Source organism: Pygoscelis adeliae, unplaced genomic scaffold (genome assembly GCF_000699105.1).
Source record: "Pygoscelis adeliae isolate BGI_AS28 unplaced genomic scaffold, ASM69910v1 Scaffold492, whole genome shotgun sequence".
Classification (NCBI taxonomy): Eukaryota; Metazoa; Chordata; class Aves; order Sphenisciformes; family Spheniscidae; genus Pygoscelis; species Pygoscelis adeliae.
The window spans coordinates 402827-410725 of NW_008824349.1; positions in this window are offsets into that span (position 1 = coordinate 402827).

Sequence of the window (7899 nt, forward strand, 5' to 3'; positions counted from 1 at the left end):
CCCACCTCCCCAGTTGCTCCTGTGACATGTTCTTCAGAGGCTCCTCTTCACACTTTTTCAGCTTTTTGTGGGAGTTCTGTCCTTGCCACCCTTCTCTCCCCTGCGCTCATCTCAGAAACACTCTCATCTCAAGCACAGACAGCTCACAAAGCTGCTGTGAGCTGCTCTGCTCCTCACCCATTTCCTTCAGTGCAGACTGAAATCCTGGTCTGCCTCTCTGACACTTTTCATGAATACCTGGCTGACAGTTCAAACAGCATGTGGCTAAGGGACAGCCTTTAATATCTTTTCAATCCACCCTGATGCTTCAGGACAATGCTTCAGTCCTGCTTGTCCATAAACTGTGCCTTCCTTCACTCAGACCTCCCTCCATGTCTCTCTTGTTTCCCAGATATCCATAAGCCTTGCATTTTATTTCTGCACATGCCTTTTCGCTCCCCCCATACAGATATAACTGTTGCAAGTGGATAGCTGATACTAATTGCCTTTCCAGTACTGCAGCAACCTTTAATCTGACCTTGACAGATGCACCTTTGCCTTGCTCATGTCTACTCTGAATGCTGTTGTGATGGTCAGTTGCCTTGACTGTGCCTTTCCTCTCTTTCCATCTCTGCATTATTCCTTCTTTTTTGTCACATCAGTTGTGTTTCTGCTTTGTGTTCAAGTCCCTTTTTGGCTAGTTAGTCCCTTAGCCATCTCCTGTTTGATATCACAAGGCCAGCTCTCTCCTTATTTCTACTCAAGGGCCAAAAATGTCAGCCACTACCTGCCACTTGCTATGTTTTCAGGAGCCCTTTGTGCTTTCTCCAACACTGCTGCACATACTTAGGAGAAGCTTCTATAAATAGATGCTAAAATTAACTCATTAATCTTCTTCAACCCCCCCTTTTCTGTTATTTCCACACAAAACCCCTTTCATGATTAGGCTATTTATCATGCTGCCTAACATTGTTCCATTGTTTCCTTGTACACCCTCGACTATGTGGTCTCTATCTGTTACCTCATTTGCTATTTCAACTGCAAGCTTGAATTCTGTAGCTGCAGAACCAGAATTACCTTTTTTGTTTGTGTGACAACAAAACAAGTTCTTGGTCCAAAATGGTTGCTCAAAACCATTGCCAAAATACAGTAAATAGAAGTTGCAGATATCAAATTCTGTAAAGTTAAATGTGTAGTCTAGGTGAGAAACTGCCTGTTCTGAAGAAACTAGAGCTGTCTATGAGGCCAAACCTGATACTCTCTATAACCTAGTCTGGTGGTCACACACAAATACTGTAAAGCCACTGGGGCTTTATGGTGCTGTCAGTCTGCCCATAGTCCAGCTGGAGAAATGGATGCCATAAAACAAATCCACTACTCTCATCCCTCTACAAGCATTTGTACAGTGCAAATGGAAATGAAACTACTAACTCAAACCATAACACTGAAGATTGTGAAACAGTCTAAATCCTGATCAGAAGATGTGCTGAACCATGGCAGGGTAAGATTATGAAAGCAGATTGTCTTTCTTTTAATTTTGCCTTGCCCAGTTTGAGGCACTATAGAAACACTTGCCTTCAGGAAGCACTGAGCACTTATGGCTGAAAATCAGGCCCTGGTAAGGATTTGCCCTTTGCCAAACAGGATCCTGGCTCACCATAAAGGATGTGCATATTCCTCACTTTGCTCTTCTGTCAAACTCCTTCTGCCTCTGAGGATGAGGCCTCAGGTTGCAGAGCCCAGTAACCTCTGCACTACACAGCCTCATGCCCAAAGCTATGTGCACCTAGCAAAATTAAGCAGCAATTGCAGCATATACTACTTTGCTGTGCCAGCTTAATCTCATTGGTGTAGGTAAAACTCGCAGTGAATGCAAAGAGAAAAAGGCTTTGTCCAATGTAAGCAATATAGGTTAGACACATATCCAGGATTCCCAAACAGTACATGTGCTACCTGGGCAAATCTGCCAGAGGCTGGATAGGACCTTCATTTTGGTGGAAAGCCACACCAAGAAGAGAGGAGGATCAGGCCAAGCAGGATATCACTGTATGCATGGGACAGATGGCTGGCTGGTAGCCACTGGAAGGCAGTGATTCTCCTAAAAGGAGAACTGTCAAGTGTTGAAAGCAATGGCAAACCTCATTCCTTCCAATAAGCCAAGGTTTCACCTGTGGGGTGAGTTATGACGTGCAGGTATTTCAGAGGCTCAGTGTTTGTTCAATTCACTTACCTGCTTACTTGTTGATGCTTGTGGGTTTATGTGTGATAGATAAATCTGCCATCTGTCTAAACACTCTGAAGATAGTGAAAGATAGTGATAAAAACAATCAGTTCTGATAGCCAGAGGTATAAATGTGTTGTTTTCAGAGGTCAAGAGAAGCGTGTCCCTCCTACATGCTGCAGGAGAGGTGAAGAGTCAAGGTCTTTTGCATATTGAAAGGCAACATGGGATGAGGGTGCTTGGCTGCTCAGAAATGGCACGTGGTACCCTCGCTTCAGGAAGGTGAACATGCGACTGCCCAGGATCAGTGATCCCAACCATAACGCTGGTATTGAAGTTCTGATGCATTCCAAAAATGTTAAAGTAGGGAAGTTACCTGGGAACATCCACACACATTTGGTATTGTGGCTGCGGAGTGAAAGAAAAAATCCCAAAGAAGATATTTAAATCAAAAGGGCTGTAAATGATCTGAAATTTGTGAAGATTGGTATCCCAATTTGACAGACAAAAATATTGCTGGTGAAGTTAAATGTTTTAATAAGACCAAAAAAAATAGTCAATTGTCAGATTTTTCTTTTTCTAAGGTAATAGAAGTGAAAAATTAAATGAGAATGTTCACTGCATAAGCACTGAATAAGACTACTTCATGTCACAAATCCATTGGTCTCCTCCACAGAGAAATCACCAGTTCATTTACCCCAGGCATGCATTATTCCAGCACTTTCCACAATAAAACTTCATTCTAGCGAGTTTTATAAACTCAAATCTAAGGCTCAGGTAATAATATTTTTGTGTCTGACTTCCATTTCTCTTGCCCATTTAGCAATTCTTCATAACACATAATCAAGAGCAATTATCTAAATATAGATCCAATTTCACATGTTTTGTATTAGCACGTAAATATGGGGTCTTCTATGTACAACATTGACCTATTTCTATTACCATGTTCTGATTACACTTCACAGGTCCGTAAAGCTATTTTCTCTCCCATTATACAACAGTGTTTGAGAAAATAAATCTTGGCAAAGCTTCTCATTTGTAAGTTGACCAACAGGCAAACTACAGAATTTCATTGTTTTCTCCTTACATCTGTCCACTTATGGGAACTAGTTTTCTCACAACGATGCTGGGGGTTTGTGCTTAGGTGGCCAAAGTATGCTGAGCTATTTCATGACGCCCAGTAAATGCGAGATACTTTCATGTGTAAAGTAGTTTCTGAAGAATTCCTGTTAGGAATACAATCAGGATGTGTATGTGTATCTAGAAATAGTTAATAGCATATCAACATCTGCTAGGCTATTGAGCTTAACCGTGTGCCCACAGAAGTTAGGAGGAACTTTTGCTTAGCCTTTCTGGGAGCAGCCGCTTGGTCCAAGTTACTCTTTTATACATTTGCAGTTGTAATGATGCATCCTCCCCAGCATTGCTCAAAATAAAGACATCTACCCCCTAATCCAAAGCCAATGAACTCAGTCTCTTAAAGTTGTTTCTGGTAATGCAGTCTGTGACATGTTCTGGGTAGGGTTGGCAGAATGGGCCCGTATATTACATCTTCACTATCATGCTCATACAGGGACGGATGTTCAAGCTCAAATGACCCTGTCAGCCACACCACCCCCACCTGCTGTTCCCCCCTGGCCTCAACTCAAATTTGGAGTGAGCCATGTGCTTGCCAAAAAAGGAGCTCTGCACTTTTGGGGTGGGAAAGATTAAAACCTCAACCTCTGTGTCTACAAGGATCCCAGGTAGGCTTATGACTACTACCAGCTCACCATCTCACCCCAGCACCTTCCTGTCCCCTGCTTCCTACCCTACATCCCTGCAATGTGCCCAAGCCACAGCAGCCTGAAAATCCTGTCAGGGAAGGAGCGAAGTGGTGCAGCAGAGCTAACGAGTCCGGACTCAGCCCTGCTGAGAAGGTAGTGAGGTTGTAATTGAAGTGAGCCATAAGTGGAGAGCTCAATTAAAAATGGCTTAAATTTAGCAGCACAGTTAAGCTCTGCTCAGGTTTAGACATAGCTACTTTGCTGCACTCAAATTATTGTCATGGGCAAAAAGGAAACACCAAGCCAAAAATTTATCGTTCATGTAATTTACTGTTAATGTTAATGTAATAACTCAAAGAATTATTAGTCTAGATCTAATTATTACAGCAAAAGAAAAAAGAAGCCTGGACTTGCCACTCCCCTGCTGTGCTTCCTTGGTTATCATCCCATCCCATCACCCCACATACACGCTGTTTCCACTGTGTCCCAGTTTGCAAGGCATTTGCTATCACACCATACCTGTACTCCTCTATATGCTATCACCATGCTACAGACATAAATATTTCGTTCTACACAGAATACTGCTTGTTACTAGCTATATAAAAATTATGGTTATACCAAATTATTATAAGCAAAAGTAAAAAATTAGGCAATAGCCACCTGACCATTAAAAAAAAAAATGCATATTTTTTTTTGCATTACAGTTACATTTTTTCTGCAGTTACAGCTATACAAGCTCAAGCAAAGCTCCAGGCAGCCCAAGTTCGGACAAAGCCTGACAAGTTCTGTGACCTTGCAGGGTTAGCTTGAAGCCTGCTGCCTTTTTACTAGTGATACCAATACCATGTTTACCAGGCTACAAGGCTAAAACTAGGTTAGATGCAATCCTGATGTAGAGATATATGTCCAGATGTGTACATACATAATGTTCCTCAGCCAGAGTGGAATCAACTTGAATTGCCAAAGTCTACAGGGTTATTACCTTTTCTGTACAGTTGTGTCCTGTGTCACACCCGTGACGAAATGCCAGTCTCTCCCTAATCTGTTTTTGGTTGTTCCACGCTGGGCTTCCAAACAGACAAGAGCTTAGCAGTTTGTAAGAAATCATAAGTGAACTCTCTAACAGAAAAGTGTTCATGCCCCCAAATTAGAACTGTCGTTTTCTTTTGTTGTCCTCTATCAGTTCTGCTTTACCTCATTTATGACCATTTTGTACTCAGGACTGTTGTTTTCTACCTTAAAATCAAGTCCAACCCACCTGGGAATTGCTTTGCCTTTTTTTTTTTCCCCTAAGTGTGTCCCCTACTGCCCCCTCAGATCAAAATAAGACATCGTTTCAGACTTGGATGCTTTGAACTATTATCTACTAAACCAGTTTATGTCTTGTTTCTTCACATTTCTCAAAGACATGCTTGCCCTGGAATCATTTTTAATAAATCTAGACCACAAACTCATGTTCTGAAGTACAAAGAAGCAGGTAGACCAGACCTTTTGCGTGAGAATTTGGGGTTTTTTCTTCCAAAATTTTGGGGGAAAATAAAACTTTTTTCAAAAGTCTTGCCAAGAAATGCACACTCCCCAGACCTAGCTGTTTTGAAATGGGGTACATTTTAAAAATACCTATTTCTAACAAAACTTTGTTGCTCTTACCTATTAAATTTCTATTCATGTAGTCCAAATATTACTAAAATTAACTGGTTTACTTTGGAGATGTTCTTTGCAGAAGAGGTTTCAAATTATAACCTTTCTTACCTGTAATGTGGCTAGTAATGACAGTCATTGGCTAGAGTCCTCTCCTAATTCTACCTTATTAAAAGCTTTGTTAGGAGCCAGTTGAGAAAAGAATTTGGTCTCCATGTGCCAGATATGACTATCATCTATCAGAAGGCTTACGTGCTTCTCCTTTTAAACAGCTTCCTTTGCATTCTGTCTATGAATGCATATGTTGATGCTATCACTGCTTGGCTGAGATTTTTCTCAGCTCACAGAGCAAGTTTCTAGCTGGGTACAGCAGCTGAAGCAGTGGAAAATACCTGGGAGATTCTCACTGCCACAACCAAACACCTCACTCTCATTCTGGCATCAGCTAGGAGGGCTCAGTTTGATCCCAGTGAGTAGATACAGCTGGAACAAATCTTCTGTGAGAACCATCGACCTGAAGGAACGTGCTTTTATTGCACAGTTTACCTGGGTGCAGAAGTACCCAGAGGACTCCCATACCCATGAGACACAAGGACTTCCTTGGCTCTACCTCCACAGTGGTGTGAAGCAGAGCCCCTCTAATCCCGGTCAAATGGTGCAAGAATACCTCCATTCTTTGGCACACAAAGGAACTAAGGGAACTATGGCAGAAGGACAATATCTGGGTTCCCTAGCCAAGAAAGTGGGCTAGCTAGCACTTGAAGCTAAGTAGTTAAGATTAAAATCTTAAACAAACCAGCTCAACCAGGTGCAGAGTAGCATCACATTCCCATGGATTTGTGTGATGGAACAGAAGGTTCATTAGAGGCATCATCCAAATAAGAGAGTGAGATAACCTTACAGTGACAACAAGCCCCTGCAAAAGTATATACTTTAGTCTTGCTGGGGAATCTGACAGATTCTGTGACTGAGGCAGACTGAAGCTGCCATGGATTACTAAAGCATAGTCCCAGATACCATTTAGGGTATGTTGTTCTATCGGTTTCACCAATTCCATTCCAATGCATGGTTTTATTCTGTATTTGTACAAAAACTCAATCTTCATTATCTTCCTCTTCACATACCTTGAAAAGAGCTTTCCATTTCCTGAGCAAGTTTATCAGCAGTGGCTGTGAGGCTTTTACTATTTTTATATGTTTTCATCAATTTTTGCAGCTTTATTTATGAGGTCCTGCTGCTGTGCTGCAGGTTAACAGATTACTACTATTGTAGTCAATGAAATAGAATATTACTCTTAGAATACATACCATCCTCCTGGGAGCCTCATTTTGAAATAAGCCTTTTACTCTAAATAGATTTCCCTTATGAAGCCGGACATGCATAGCATTACTCTGAGCCTATCAAGTCATTTTCTGGAAACTGAGATAATCTGTCATAATAAATAATGATCTGGTTCAACAATGCTCCTCATTTTTAAAAGACTGGGGGCTACTGATTTTTCTTACACAGTACATTGCGAAAATAAAATCTGTTTTAAAAATCATGCTTACCTAACATTTTAGGAAGTAGTTGCATCGTGTGTATTGTAGGTTTTCCTTTTGTTTTCTCTTTGTATTCATACCCATCTAATCTTCCTCTCGGCTGGCCATATCATGTAGACAGCTTCTCAACACAGTATATTTCAAGGCAGTAAATACACCACCCAGCTGACTGAGAACAGAAAGAGCAGTTAGTATTTTATAAAACTCCCAGTGGAGTAAAAAATGCATATCACAATTATGGGAAGAAACTGGTAATGTACCAGATGCAGAGGACCTTTTGCTGGAAAAAAATCATGAATAATTTTGAAAAACAAATAATTTCCTGATCTGTTCATGAACTAGCTGGGAACATTACATTTGTCTGCTGGATAAATTATTCATTGTGAAATATTTCCTCAGTACCATCTGTGACTGTAAAGTTGTTCTCAGAGCATTGTACTGTCATTTCACTAAGGACTTAAAGTCATTATTTAAAGCCTTTCCGTGTGTTAACATCCTAGATCAGAGCGTCCAGCAAATATTATATGAAATATAAACTAATCACTCCAAACACAAATAAGATAAGAGAGGTAATTATACCAAAAACATGATTAAATAGTTATCTTTTGGTGTCTAGGTGCAGAAAATCATCAGTGACTGAAATTGGAGAAGGATGGCAAAAAGCTAAGATGGGAGGGCCCACCTCTCTCTTCTGCTGACACATTCATATGGGGCCAGATGGGATCCACCCGAGAGTGCTGAGGGAGCTGGT